Source organism: Tigriopus californicus, chromosome 4, assembly GCF_007210705.1.
Source record: "Tigriopus californicus strain San Diego chromosome 4, Tcal_SD_v2.1, whole genome shotgun sequence".
NCBI classification, from domain to species: Eukaryota; Metazoa; Arthropoda; class Copepoda; order Harpacticoida; family Harpacticidae; genus Tigriopus; species Tigriopus californicus.
The window spans coordinates 7,383,975-7,399,897 of record NC_081443.1 but is presented as its reverse complement, the minus strand read 5'-3'; the positions used below and the strand labels follow the sequence as shown (position 1 = coordinate 7,399,897).

At 42.4% G+C, this 15,923-nt stretch overlaps 1 protein-coding gene across 1 annotated transcript in view; it reads left to right on the top strand.

The window, feature by feature from the left end:
• Positions 1-6,202: 6,202 nt before the first annotated feature.
• LOC131879859 (zwei Ig domain protein zig-8-like) overlaps positions 6,203-15,923 on the top strand; it is a gene marked incomplete in the record, with an annotated part of 40,117 nt that continues 30,396 nt past the window's right edge. The window contains 1 exon segment of the mRNA XM_059226310.1: positions 6,203-7,253.

The window sequence follows — 15,923 nt, the reverse complement described above, 5'->3', positions numbered from 1 at the left end:
CATCTTTTTCATAAGTGACAGACGCGATAACCTCATTTAGTCTTAAGATTGCATTTCGATTACGGTCCCAATTAACCACGGTTTACAAAACAAGTTCACAGATTTCCCCCCTTGCGCCATCAATTATAAAGGTAACGAGCCAAACAAAATGTTCCCCCAAGTAGTTTGAGATTTATCCACGAAGACAAGCTAAAAGCAACAACAACTCTAATTATCGGCCTTGCTTAGATTTTGTGATAAATCTTTTATCACATACAAACGTTAACAGTTGAGTTTAGGTGGGGTTCTGCTGGCCATTTTTCGAAGAAAACAACACGAGTAACAATGAAAATATAATACAGGGCGGCCAAAGGGATAGAACCACTTGCAGCCTATAGATTTAGAGTTGTTCTTCGCCATTAAGAGTTCTAATACATGCATTAAAACCAAGTGTTTATGGGAGTCTAAATTTGGACGTTTGATTTTTTTGCAGAAAACTGAACACCTAAAACTATAATAAGACTTAATAGGACAAAGTGCCTGCAAACATGAACGTTGATGCGTCAGATAACAAGTCGTAATGACACATTGGACTCATTACGAAGATCAAGAGTAGTTCTACTATATTTGTTTCCAACGCAGTTGCAATTTGTATCGCTCGCAAAATTAACAATTGCTCAGCTCAAGATTTAATACTTGTGATCAATCATTGCTTGGAGAAAGAAACTTGCTTTGCCTTGCATCATATGCCATCATTTGTGATGATTCCTTACTTTTTTAACTTCAAAATCTTTGTAATGAAAGTGACTAATAATTAATCAAAGCATGAAATGGACTCATTTAATATCTGACATAAATGCATTACTATGCGCACTCGGAGTACTTTTGCAATGGCATTAGTTCTAATTTGGAAGCATTCAAAAATGGCCTGTATGCATCGTTGATACCTTGCAGGCTGGCCAGAAATAACAACAATTTCGCTATGATTAATTCAAATCAAAACTTCAGGCTTAAATATTTGAACCTTGGCCATCTGCCATGGTTTCTAGAAACAATTTTTACAAGTGAAAATAACGTTTAACAACTGAAAAAAATAACTGTTAATGTTGTCATCCCGTGGCAACCCTTGTGGCTTGGATATGGAGGACATATTGAGCGATACTCTCAGAAGATTACGATGTTTCAGCATGAAAGTATCATTGTTATCGGATTTCGTTTGTAAATACAAAACTAATTTCCTCCCGTCCTTTCCGGCCACCCTGTATAGCATAGATAATGATTTCAGCTCAAGGAATATCGTAATGTGACCTGTTGGTAACACAGTATTTTCCTACTCTCAGTTTCTGGCTTTCAAAGGTACCCAAGATTGCAGTGTATAATTAATCAGAACCTCGGATGTTAGGTTCCTTTTCATCTGATCCATTTTACGGCTAAACAAAACTCTTTGTACATCCGTAATTGCTATTCGCAACCTGAATTGAAACCACTGTCCTTTTCCTTTCTAATAAGATGGGTTGTCAGGCTCCCTCAAGATCCTGGGAACAGAGAAAGCAGCTTAGATTCTGGACCGGGAATCCATCCAATGCCAAGATGTTTCTCTTTTAGTGTTTTTATTGCGTTTTCTTACAATGGCTGAAACTTGGCGCCACCGCCCCCCCCCCAGGTATCGCAATGTGTAGGCTTTTCAGACGGGCACGTTTTGTATAAAGAATGATAAATCACCGCCGACTGTCAGCTTGCTTCAATGGTTATTTCACTTTGCTCAGCTATTACTTTTGCTTTTGTGCCCACTTACGCAGAACTGCCAGGGAAGAACGAAAAGGACGTTTTGGCCCGTGTCCCCTCATCACCATCGTTCCCATGTCTTTTTTTACTCTTAGGACATTTCAATAGGAGATCAATGAGCTGAGTGAACCGGCCTTAAGGAACAAGTTTTGGCGCAAAGGAAAACAAAAAGGCTACTCCGCCAATTCAGACAAGTCTTAGGTCTCACTTCCCATCCATAAGCAATCTAGTGTCATGATTAGAGAGCTTGCCTCGGTTCTCGAGTTCAGAGTGGTTTTTGTTTTCATTGCCAACGGATTTATTGTTCCCATGATAGCATTTCGCCTGGCAACCGTATTTCCTGACAGCAATTTTTTCCCACTTGATCAAAGACAATTACATGAGGAAACATTTCGGGAATGCTTCTCCTACACTACAACTCTACAGTCAGCCAATTCGAGGCTGCACAACAACACCCATCCATCACATTTTTGCCGAGGACATCGTGCAAAGTTGCCACGTTACATGACACAAAAAGACTTTGTTGCCTTACAATGTTACCATGTGGGTCCATAGACTCGGGGATATTTGTGCCACTAAGAAATCCTCATTTAATTGAATGACGTATCTGACAAAATTGTCAGACTATTTTTAGTCATGTGTGTTTTGGAACAATGGTCAAAACAAGCTCCGAATGGACAATAGTTGGGTTTTAATGCAGTAGTACTCAAAGGTAGTGAAAATGGCCCGCCATTAAGGCAAAAAAAAGCTTTTGGTCTGATTAACCTGAGGAAATTGGTCCCAAAGTGGGAACGCTTTTCAGAGGGCCGAGGCTATGCTGTTTAATTTGCACGACAGGAAAGTATGGCAAACGCAAATTGTTTCCAAAATCCACGATTTCTGTTGGTTTGTTAAACTCTCGTTAAAAAAGTGGGGTCCATGGTGTCGCACAGAATGATTACAAGTAAATGCAAAAAAACGCCATCATCTCATTGATCTCTCTAAAACTTGGTGTTTTTGTTCTTGTTGGAAAACTTTTACACGTTCATTTCCCACAACGCCGGTTACATTAGGTACAACAAATATTGGTGGTCGAATATAGATCGATCGTGTCGAACGAGAACGAGAGATGGAGCAAAGCCACGAAGAATCCTGGAAAAGGATTCCTAACCGCTAGAAGGGCGAAGAAATGCATCATTGAGGTGAATGTCTCGAACTTTGCTCCAAAATTAGTTGGAAAATTGCATTGTCGCCTTGGTTGCTTCTTAGGCACCGTGGAGCTCGTTTGGCCACAGCTTCAAAAGGGAACACGGAAATAAAATTTAAAGGGCATGGACCCCTCTTCCAATTCCTTCATCCCAGCAACCTACTTGTCACCGAGTCATTGCTGAGAAGAGCCAAGTTGCTGAAAAAGACGAACGAGATCTGCTAAACAGAAAAGTTTCAGGAAGGGCGAACCTAAACTTCTCGACTTTTGGATCTGGGAGACCTTTGGAATTTTGAAATCCCCTTGTCACGGCCTTGAGCCTTGGCTGATCTTTTCACGCATTTGCAAGATGTCTCAGATTCCATACCGATTATCATCCAATATCCGGACGGTTTGAATCTGCATTGATTCGGCCTTTTCCGTGCCAACTTATGGAAAAGAGAAATATTGATTAATCAGCACTGTAAAATTCCATTTCCATTCGGTCCCCTTATCTTGTCACACCTGGATTGGAGCTCCCAAATCTCCATAAAACTTAGAGAAGTCACGTCTTGGCAGTAGTATTTTGGTGGAATGAAATGAAACGGAGTATACCCCACAATGAAAAGGAAACTGTTTCAAAATAGCCAGGCCGGTGCCACCCTCGGTGGTGTACCGACCATGGCACCATCGCGGTTTTATCCAGACTTCAATGGAAAGGATGATGTTTCTTCAAAAGCAACTTATGCTTCGTCCTTTTCCCCTCTCCTTTTGCTTGCTCCTCTCAGCCTCGAATTCCAAGTTCCACTTTCTTGGAGGTGGTGGTGTTCCTCGTCTTTCCGCTTTGACTCCAGTTAAGTGGTTGCCAGTGGGTTGAGACCAATCAAGCCATAACAAGGCACAGGGGCTAATCTTAGTATTAGATTGAAAAGAACGATTGCCGATGATGACGGTGTGGTGCTCGGAACCCTAAAATGAGACCAATGTTTCACCTGATATTCATTGACTTTTTATGTCACCCTTTGTCGACTTGGAATATGGCTTTGGAAGGCTCATGAAACCTTACTTGCTTACGCACAAATATGTCACAAATGGGTGTACGATCAACCAGACGCACCTCTCGACGTTGCGAAATTGGAAGACCCATAAAATTGCCATTGGAAAGAGTGGTTATCCCAAAACACTGCCTGAAAAGAAAGGCGATCTTTAGGCCTCTTCTCTGATAATGACATCTATCCACAATCTCTTTGTTCTTGGGTGTTTTGTCTGGCCCATGCATTCCTGCCATTCAAGCTGAAAAGCAAGATCTCGATTGAAATCGTCTATCCGTCATTGAACGACCCATCTCCCCTCTCAAATTTACCCTCATCCAAGATGATTTGAGTGTGGAGTAATTAATAAGATCCCTCTGCTCCATAGAACCCTGTAGCGCCATTGTTATCCCACATCTTCCCCTCCTTTTTCTTTTGTTCCATTTTTCCCTCTTGAAAAGTTGAACCGCAAAGAGACCACTTTCCGTCACTCGCTCCATATCCCTCAAGACTTGTCTTCATAAGCGCCGACATTGCCATCTTCTAAAGCTGCTGGCAAGCAAACTCTCAATCCTTTTGGAGCTGTCTCAGTTGCTCGTCTATTTCGCTATTAGTGTGAAGCCCTGGTGTACGAAACATGGTGAAACAAGTGGTCGCTCAAATATGACAGGTAACAAAAAGATGTGCTGAAATTTTCACTCGGTCGCTCTCAAATTATACGAATAAAGTAAAACGTCATATGACGAAGTTTAATCTCCCGAGATGAGTTGAATTCTGAGCATATGGGTCTCCCCAGCACCTTTGTTGACAGGAAGGAGTAGAAGTCTACGGATCAGCATCTGCACCACGATCCCTTGGCTGGAGATGATGGTGAAGATGACATTTTGACAATTGGACCAAGGACGAGAGCTCTTTCCGTCTTCGTATGAGGAGAAAACGGAAAGAAAATATTTTGATTTGCCACTCACCATCGACAGGTTTGTTGAATAAGCATTGCCTGCAGTTCTCAAACAATGTCAATCCGATATTGGCGGTCAATGTGTATTGGCCTAACTCGATCTTAATGTCTAGACATTTTGACAGGTCATTTTAGCAGTGCGAAGGAAATGAAAGGAATAGCCGGCTCTTGCACCTGTCAAAAAGTAAAAATGAAAGAGGAAAAAAAGATCTGCTCCTGTCGAAATAAGGCAGGTCCTTGAAAACGGTCCATTTTTTGGAAATGCTGTCTTCAGGATGGAAGCCCAGTGAATGGACCTTCAAAGCTACTGTAGGTACGTACGTAGCAAGCACTGAGTCAACCTGAAATGCATTGAGGTGGTGGAAACGTGCAAAAAGCATTGGTCTTTTCTCTTTCTGTCAGGTAGATCGCGAGCTTGAGATCTCTTTGATAATGATGATGATCATGTCCGGAGGAAATGGCAGCTTTGTTAACACTTTCAGACACTCTTGAAACTTTTGCAGAGATATGTTGCTGAAGTGGCGGAAAGTGAAGCGATCATCCTTGAGATCCCATCCAGCCTCACAAAGGTTTGTTCTAGATTGACGATGTGTCTGCAGCGGCTTGTAGTAGACATCCCATCGATATTATTTCTGTTTGAAGTAGCAAGCTATTTTCGCTTCGACCGATTTCTAAATAATGAGCGTAAGAACAACAACAACACTGAGTTCAGGCTTCGATCTGCTTGTCTCGCATTTGTCTGTCATTGTTAGCTTACACTGGATCTTTTTGTTAGGCCCATATGTACGCAGCCGTTTTTGACAGTTTTTTTCATGGCGGGTCCTCCTCACATTATTTTCACTTGTAAATGCGAGACAAATGGTCCATTCCATGGAACATCTTTGGATCCTTGTTATGAACTTGAGCCCCCACCTAGGGCCACAGTTTCAGAATTTTCCCCCATCCTGGCAAGTGCAGAAAGTTCGCTCTCCAAATCCAATAAATTCAATCAAAAAGTGGAAAGTTTTCTTCGAAAGTTTTCCCCAAGGTTTGAGTAATAAGTCGTCGTTGGTTCTTGGGAAAAAACGACCCCAGCTTGAGAAAAGAAGGTTCCATTAATCAATCCTTAACTTGTGGTTCGTTTGTTTGGGAACACCATTCAATTGCAATCAACATGAAGTTTGAAATGTGGTCGACAAAGTATTCAGCATGCAAAAAATGGTGGTCTTTCTTTCGAAACAGAGACAACAATCTACTATCATCCTAACTCCCTTAATAACAAATGTTCCAACGCCCAAGAAACCTCTTTCGTCACGCGAATGGGAATCTCTTTACGGTTCTTTTTACAGCTGTTTGTCACTTCAAAAGTGCTTTCGACTCGTGTCTAAAGTCTTTCAAACCAATGCACTCGATCTCGAACTAAGCTTGTTTGTCCACAACGTTTAGCAGTCCTTGGCCAGTGTTTCATGCATTTGACGAAAATTGAAGAGCACTTGGTTTGCCAGGCACAAAGTCCAAGAAATGCTGTTTCAATCTTTAGGAATTCGTACCACTTGTTCCAATAAAGTGCATTCCAGGATCCACGGCCCACCCTCGTGCCGTGCACCAAAAAGCAATCTTAGAAAATTACCAGATCTGGATCAAATCCCCCCTCGAGAGCTCGGTTATCATGACCACGAATGCGTATAGCGAGGACGATTATACCGCAAAAAAAAGGAAATCATGCACATATTCGACAGAGTTTGAACTTTCGGCATGTTCCAGTTCCCTAAATAAATGCCCTTCTTTGGTGTCAACCATTAACCGAGAATAGGCCATTGCTTGAGGTTGACGCAGTAATTCGTTGTTTCTTGCTCTTATTCGCCTGCTCCTCCTCCTTCTTCTTCTTCTTCTTCTCCTCCCCTTCTTCTATCCATTATCAGCGTCAGTCAACATGCGAGGCCTCGGGAGTAACGGGAAATGGCTTAGGCTTGAACGGTTGATGCGATCCAGGCGCGTACGACCGGGCGTCTTTTTTGTTCCCAAAGAAACAAGTGCCTCGAGGCCCAAGACTGATACTCGAGTTGTGTAAGGAGGCGAGTGGTTCCACATAGAACACTCTATCAGTCTAGGCTCGAATCCGTAGGAATCGGTGTGTGTCACTTGAGATTAATAAAGCGAAAAGTGGTGCTTGCTGAAAGCGAACAACGAAGAAGACAAATTGTGGATCGAGAATCCTGGTCGGAGAAATTAATGATCGTGGTGAGCAACTAATTAAAGCCTTCTCGAACCAAGGGCTATCATAACTGTCTTTGTGGTTGCTCATGCAGCACGTGCAACCTATTCTCTATAACACACATTTTGTTGACCGATGAAGGTAAGTTCAATTACAATTATTCCGTTTATTCAAGTAGGGTTGGAGAGCAGGTCTTTGAGTTGACACGGAAAAGGAACACCAAGAACTTTACGACACACTTGAGGCCGCGATTTAGACAATCGATCTCCAAATTCAGATTTGCCAATAGAATGAGCACCTCGGGGGTCTCATTAGCAATTGTCCGGCAATCAAATTTGTGTCCACCCTACAAAGCATTGTTATCTTATGATTGGTAGTTAGTGTCTGACTGTGAGACAGACACCTTTAAAAATATTCAGGCCCTGTGGTGGGTGGGACATGTAATCGTACGCCGTTGTTCAAATACCCATTGGTTAGATATTTTATTTTGAGGAGACAGGCAATTTGTCGTTGGTTGCTCAAAGAATGTGGGTTGTCGAGTTAACCGGTTGCATTTGCTTACTCTCCCATGAAAAAAGGGACATTTTTGGCCAATTCTAAATCCGGGGGCCCTGGACTGGCAATGATGTCTCGTGTAAGGAAAATAACAAAAGGCACCACAATAAGACCTAGTCTACTAGATCTTTTGAGGGTGAAATTCTCACGTGCCTCTTGGGAAATAGTTTTTCCGCCTCTTTCGCTCTGATCCATGGATAAAAGAAAATTCTTTCTTAAGCCAAAGGTCAGGGAAGAAACTTGCTAGTTCTGTCCTCCTTTACCCCCATCGCCGACTTCCACACAACCATCTCCTGACTTGTTGGCACTTGGCACCCGGGACCATTGGAACAATCCACATCAAATTTAGGTCGCTCTTTTCGTCTTTGTTGACCTCATCCGAAATCCTTTGTGTGTGTGTGCGGGGGGGGGGGGTGTTCAAAAGACACCGAAGCCGATCCGGAAAAGGACAGAAACACTTGAAGCCGACCGACTGTTTTATTATTTTGATCGAGGGATCAAGTCAAGTGCGATTGTAGAATACCTGCGACCTCCAATATCAGGTCAATAATGCCCTCCGAATTACATGTGGCCTGGGGTAATTGTGGTTGCATACGCCAAGAACAGAAGTGGTCTTGACAAAGTTGGCAATGACCAGATTAAGCAATTTGGCGATCGGGACACTTTTAATGGCTCCATTAAAAAGTTTGCCTTAATTTCTTATGCGTCAGCATTTGGTTTGCTTACTTTTCTAATTCTGACTTGGTCTTGCTAAGAGGTAATTGTTCGTTGTGAAATCCTGAGATTTTCCCACTTTTAGGAACAATGCCCGTGTTTAACGTCAAAGAGCGTGCTGCACTATTTAATTGCTCTGTCTTGGATTATAAGGGTCTTGGGAATTAACATTAGAAATACTACTCCTACTCTGCACATATGGACACCTATAACTTAAGACAGGATCAAGGCTCCAGATGACACATCGACTTATGTGCCCAACCTGTTAACGTATTGAAGGAGTGCATGGAAAGCCTTGCTCCAGATATGATAACGTCTTCTTCGAAAGATGAAGGTCTTGTTGCCATCGATACTACGACCAGAAAAGATTATGTGATTGAATGTTTCTAAAATGAACAAGGACACATCCTCAGCTCCACTTTGAAGCAATTGCGGTCTTGAGCATTTCACAGGTCTAATAATGGTAATTGCCCAAGGTATCAAGGTTCCAGGGAGCTAATCTCTCTCTGGCGAAGGTTTCTTAGTGGCCTTCAAACTGAACTGTGAAGCGTGGCTGATACCAGTAAGAGGTACGTAGGTACCACACTTCAGTGTCTGCATGCACACCACGTTGATGAGGGTACTGAAACTGGAGGGGAGAAGGGAGGGAGGAAAGCCAGTCGATGACAAATGGCCACCATAGCTCATTAACTAAAAGGCCCTTCGGAATCGAACACGAATTGAGGGATCAGCACGCAATGACGTCGATGACACACTAAGTCAAGGAACGTCTTGCAAGATTTAGATATTCATTACGGAAAATCATGCATGAGGACGGAAGGCACCAACTTCATTGACGAGTCCTATGCTTGGTGGGAAAACTCCAGAAAGACAAAGAGGCAAGAGAGACACGTCCATTATTTTGAAACTTGAATCTAAATCTAGCGAACTTAGAGCTGGACGTGGTGGCAATAGTGGATGCAAGTTTTGATACATGAGCTCAACTGTCAAGATCCTGGAGGCTTGGTTTTCAGTAACCTAATCTTAGTTGGATTATTAGGCTCAAAAACTTAATGTTGACAAGTACATTTTAAATTTCTTGAGTTATATGGGCCTTGAACGCATACTGTACTCTTATGATGATAAACAAACCGAGACTTCTAATTAGAAGAATACATTAGGACTTGCATTTGGATGCCTAAAAGAGCGTTGAACATTTTTCCTAGAAAAGAATCTCAACGGCCAAAATAAATGGGTTGAAAATCAAGAAAGAAAACAGCAATCCTGACCCACCACGTTGTTCAGGATCATTTGGAATGGGTACCATTCCTGTCAAAGCTGTCACGGCCCATGAGAATATCCAAGACCCTGAAAAGTACCAAAGACCTTTGCCAGTTCATTTGGAATATGGCAGGAATTAAAAAATGGGAACCGTTCCACTCCGTTTCTCGAACATTTTCAAGATCATTTGGAATGCACATTGTACCTTATGTGGAACAATTTCAGGCAGAGAAGAACCAGATCCAACTGCATTAGCAAGTATGAGGGAAGAAAACCGACCGCAAACTCCATCAATTAGCGCCAATATGGTACTTTCTGATCACGTTTTCTTATTTTAGATTTATCACTTCAGGTTGTCCTGAATAGCCCCGAGGATGACCATCCCGTGAAGGATGAGTTTCTCCAAAAAGGTAGTAGATTGCATTGAAAAGGTTTGTTAGTACTCAATATGAGAAAAGCCAAAAAGGTACCATTACAATTCAATGTGGAAACCATGAGTACCTCCATTTAAGTTTATCATGCATTGACGTTCAATTCATGGATGTGAGCACAAATTATTTTTATCTTTACCTTCAAAGTCCTCCTCTCAATCCCTTAGAGAACACATGATGATCCAAGAATAATAGCAATGCTCAAGAAAAGGTACTAATCTTTTCGCTCTTAATGAATTTAGGTGGCAAGATGAGAAGCTATTAATCGAACGAATAGATCATTGATCTTACATACTTCTTCTTGCCTCCAAGAATTGCGGTCACGATGCTCATTGATCGGTTGATGAGGGAATGTTTGAGTTACGTGCTACCGCGCATACAGGGTTGGGGGCTTTTATGGGTACAACAAGCCATAATCAAAGAATGTCTTATTTAATTGATCGACAAGTTCTGAAACACCAGAGACCGACAGAGTAAGTTTTCTATTTTTGATGGACCCATTTTTAACCCATTGCTCTTGATATGATTTTTTTAATCTCTTTGGAAACTTATAGGAGTTGATTACTTGGACGCAATCCCGACGGATTTTAAGCTTTTGATGTTCAATATTCGTCGCAAGCCCTCTAGATAAATATCGGTTGTGGTGTCAAGTTTTCCAAAAGAGCCAAGTAACAAACAAGAGACCGTACCCTCAAAAAATCTCTTACCCATGAAATGCAAAGAGTTCAAAGTTGGTTGGCGGCTTCTCTTGACAAAGAAATAAGGCTGAACAATCTAATAGAGCTGGCACAATACTATCCGCTTAAAGGCATACAAAAGCGTCTGGAAGATGAAGTGCATGTAGATGTTCACATTTATTTGGGAAATTATATGGTCATGGCCAAGCCTAAGCATGGTTCCTGATGATTGGTTGAATTTTCCTTACAAAGAGATTTCCCCCACTGGAATGGAACAGAAAATAAAAGCTATTGCAACTTGATGTGTAATGCATCGAGTGCTTTCTCGAATGAGCTTCATTCTTTGGAGATCATGGTCCATGCATTTTCTGCGGGTTTTGACTGTCATTCTAAAGCTTCAAATGTTCCAACTCCTATGTACAAACACACTCCTCGTTTCTCATTTCTCGATGTCCATAGAGTGGTGCCCTTCAAGCCTCCACTCGAGTAGTACGTACATGTCCACATTGCTCGATTGGGCGGAGTTGGACTCTTATTGGAGTGTGCCTTAATTTCACTTTGGGATATTACAAAATGAACCCTCTCGGCCATCATGCCTCACATTCTGAATACACGAGGTGCAGCTACACCGAAATAACCCCCTCTTCGCTCCGAGAGTTTGAGGAGAGAAAGAAAGAATAGCGCTCTGCATGAAAATAGGAAATTAAACCCAAGAGAGGGGAAAGTAAACAAAAATGAGATCCACCGTGGAAAGTGGCGCCTGCCTATGAAATCGTGGATATCGTCAGACATTGGGCAGCCGAGTGGAATCTGATCGTTCTTGTGCTTATTCAAAGATTTTACTCTCAAAAGCGTCACAGCAACGAACTTCAAAGACTGATTCATTTAGCTTTGACGTCAAGTCGAGCAACCGTTCGAATTTCCAATTTTAGGAATTAGAAACTACAAAGGGATCCTTTGGATTCGTTCCCTCTACTCAGTAGAACTTAATTGGTCAACGCAAATAGAATAATGGACCAAAATGACACACAAACATTTCTTACAGTGTCCAAATTCCAGACAGGGTGAGCCAAAGAAGCGTAGGGGAAGAGAGCGGGGAATAAATATGTAAATGTTCAAATTTAGAGGGTTGAATCCGGATTCCGCGTATTAGGGACTAAAGAATCACGCAATCTGGCCGATAGCAGATCTTTGTCGGGCGTAGATCAAGCACTATGTACTGTACATTAAATAAATGAGATCTCTAGAAACGTTGGTCCATGATTTGACAACCTAATGTTCGGGTCTCATGCAACTCGTATTGTACAGCTTATTAGGGCACCACCTACATTCCTGTCGTAGTGTATGTCTACCACACATGTTGCCTTTGGCACCCGTGAATGGAGGATAGGACTTTAGACTGATTTAGAGCGTCTGGATCGATAACATTAGCCTCTGACTAGGCTCTCTCTCTCTCTCATGTGTATGCTTCACGCCGAGTCATTCATTTTGTGCCAATAGAGATTCAAGTGCTTTGGTTTTCTCTCCTCTCGATCTTGGTGGTGCGGGTATTTTCATTAAGAAATTCAACATTTCAGAGAGGAGCATCAATTCCCGTCAAGTTCAGGTCGGCTTTTTCTGTTCTAAATGAGGACTAAAGTTGCCGGTCCGTGTTATGCCGTGGCAAGATGAAAGAGGTCCATCTGGGACGACTCTTTAATTGTCAACGGTGGTTGGAACGAGCTCAAATAAAAGGGGACGTGTTTCATCCTAATGAAGTGATTTTTGCTGTTAAAAAAGGAGAGACCATTCGTCTACTAGGTTAATGGATATCATCTGCCTGGCTTTTCGAGTCTATTTTCGGTGGGTTAGTGATGCTGTGGAAAGGAAGAGAAAAAGGGGATGTACGGTACAGCAGAGTCTATTTTCGGTGGGTTAGTGATGCTGTGGAAAGGAAGAGAAAAAGGATTGTCGAGGAGTGCAATGTGTGTGGCTTTTTGTTGATACATACTCGAAGGTGGTAGTTGGTTGGTTTGATGGTCGGTTTTGGCTTTGGAGGCTTGGAGATAAATAAAAAAGCCCGTGGCCTTGAGGAAATGAATGGTTTCAAGTTACTCACACCCCGCCAAACAATGTAAGAAGATATTTAATCTAGTTTCGCACAGAGTGATATCTAGTATATAAAGAACGTTGGTCCATCAAGCCTCATATTTTATTCCAAAAATCTCTTTAAAATGACTCGGAAGTGTTTCGCTTTTGAAATTGAACAAGCACCATAAAGTGGCACATACCGTGGATATATAATTCCATACCATAGTACCATACGTAGTGAATGTCGTTAAAAATTGCACGTACTCATATATAACGAAAATGAAGGTAGGAGCTCATAAAGATCCCCAGGCCAAAACGTGCTGTCTGCTTAAAGGAGGCCATGATCTAAGAACCTTCAGTAATACAACATAGCAGTATAGCAAACGTACGTGGACTAAACCCCATTCAATGGAAAGCGGCACAATGTGCCGAATCCGGTCCCGTCCATCCGGCCATTACATTTTCTTTCTTCTTCCCTCTTCGTCGTGGTCAGCCCTGTTCCAATCCTCAAACTCAGCAGCGGGCCAATTCAGTCCCAAACAAGTTTGAAAGACTGAGAGAACCACCCTTTAGGATGAACTTGCTCGGTATATATTTTCCTAGTACTTATGGCCCAGAAGAGCCTTGGCTTTTGGCCCACGGAGGTCGGTCAAAGTTATGAAGTTCATCGTCGCATGGGTAGAAGAGAGAGAGAGAGAGAGAGAGAGAGGTCATCTGAGAGGTTCGAGTTGGAACTTTTAGCGGTCGTTCGTTTCCAGGCCAATGATGTGCATAAAATAAGGGTATAATTCTAAGCAGAGCACCCTGTCTCACTTGGCCATTCTTTGAGGCCTAAACGAGAGATACGGAGTCTGAAGAAAGACCGAGAATGATGATAAAGCGTCTTGCATCATGTGTACATTGAGCTCATGACGGTGCGATATGTATGGTTATAAAAGAGAGCTCCAGTCCTGTCACTGGGATACTTGAATGCCATTTTAAGGCCAGGCCGTGTTTAGCAGACGAAGAGATCACTCATCTTGACAACCTGGAATGACCAGTTGTTTCAAGCGTGGGCCCAACTGATTTCAAAGATTTACCTTAGACGCATGATCCGAACCGACCCCTTTCTTCGTGAGTTATGGTAGAGGAACAAAGCTGTAATTGCTGGGAAAGAGTGGGAGAAGGCAAGCATCTAGATAAGGAAGTTCAAAACGGAATTTATGGCTCATCCTCCACCCCCCACTTTCTGTTCTTTTCGAGGCTGTGCTTGAGGCTTCGATGGAGTGGAACACAAAGGCCGAGTTATTATCGTTCGTGGCCTTTATACGACATCTTAAAAGTGGATTGCCCCTCTTTTCAAATATCTTATTTTAGAAATCACAATTTCTACTGATGTATTGTACATCACGTCTGTCTGTCTCTTATACTTCTTGGTACTTACCTTTTACTTCATCCTCCTTCCACTTAAACGACAATACTTGGAATAGATTTGACGGCTTTATACTTTCAAAGCAATCACCCTTTCACCTCTATCCCCTCTAACTTTCTAAATGACTCATAAAAAAATTCACATGTTGCCCAAGGTTTTTTTATGTATAGTGAGCGAAAAGCCCATAACAATACTTGCGTTATACCAAAAGGGAATCTTTTTTACACCTCTTTCTTGTTCTTTTGGAACCTTGATCAGGGGCACATCGTTCATCAAAATCGATATCATTCGAGTGCTATGAAGAGGCTGAGCAATTGTGTACTTTACACGTAAAAATGTACTCAAGATCGATCATTCGTGGCGGCGAGGATGGTACCAGAATCTGTTTATGAATGGAACACTCTTCAGAGAGAAATGAGATTTGAAGGGTCAGGATTTATTTGACTGCAAGTAGGAAGCAGCTACTTGAACCTCTATCATCAGAGGATGAAAAACACAAATCTTTACGACTATGATGATCTGTCATTCCACAGTCTTGTAGACTCTTAGTTCCTACTTCCTTGACCACCTTTTCGTGTCACAATCAATTTGAAGGCCATTTCATTGACTCACATGGGAATGAGGCCAAACAGGTTTCCTTCGAATTCCCTGTCGTCGCGAAGAATGGCCAAGTGCCATGATGAGGAAGACGACGATGATGAGTAATGTACAGTAAGTGCAGTTTCGTCAGTGTATTACCAAATGACATCGACATCTAACCATCTGGGGAACGTGGTCACGGTATTGCTCATTTATGAACGTGCTTATTCCCTAAGAGCCCTTGGTCCCTTTGGCAACTATGAGTATTCTGGATAGCTACGAAGTTTCCATCCGCTTGTGTGAATTGTGGTCCACCTTTTCCTCTTTGGTATTTTAGCTGGGAACGTGAGTATACGAATTGATATCCGTTTCTCGGTCTCATCCAAGTACGTGGATCATACATCATTCACATTTGAGGACAGACTCGATTTTGCCTCAAACTGTTCTCATCAAGGGCCCTTAATACTTGACATGTCTCTAAGGTACAGTAGCTCGAGGCAGTGCTCATATGCAACAATTTTCCCGCAATCAATAATATAGAAGGTCACCACGCAATGATGGATGCCAGACAATCTATCCTGAAGGCATCATTTCGTGCTCGATCGAGATAGTCAGGATCGAGTACGGCGAGATGAACTCACGTCTCAGCTTAGGGTAATTGATAACGTGGAGTAAATTAATGGCGAAAGCCACTAACTAAGCTCAAGCACGGAGAAGATCGTTGTGTGAGAGGTAGTAGTGCAGTGTACGCGTACGAACGTACAGTCGAGATGGACAAAGGCACAGTACAATTGATGGCAGTGTGTGCTCAATGCAATTTACCGGAGGGGATTTGACTTCATTGTATTATCCACCACAATGTTATCGTTGCCACAGTCGGACCATCCATTGGACTCGTGGTATCTGGAAGCTCTTCGCTGTAACTTGGGTCCCTTAATCCGGGAGAAGAAGATCCCGGGCAAACTCTTTCATTGAATAGTTTTTTCTACGGATCAGGTCTCGTCCAGCTAAGCAAGCAGGCAGGGCCCCGCAGTGAAGAAATGGTGCCATATGTTGTTTAGATGAAGACGAAGAAGAAGAATTCTTCATGATCCAATCATGAATCTTCGCCTTT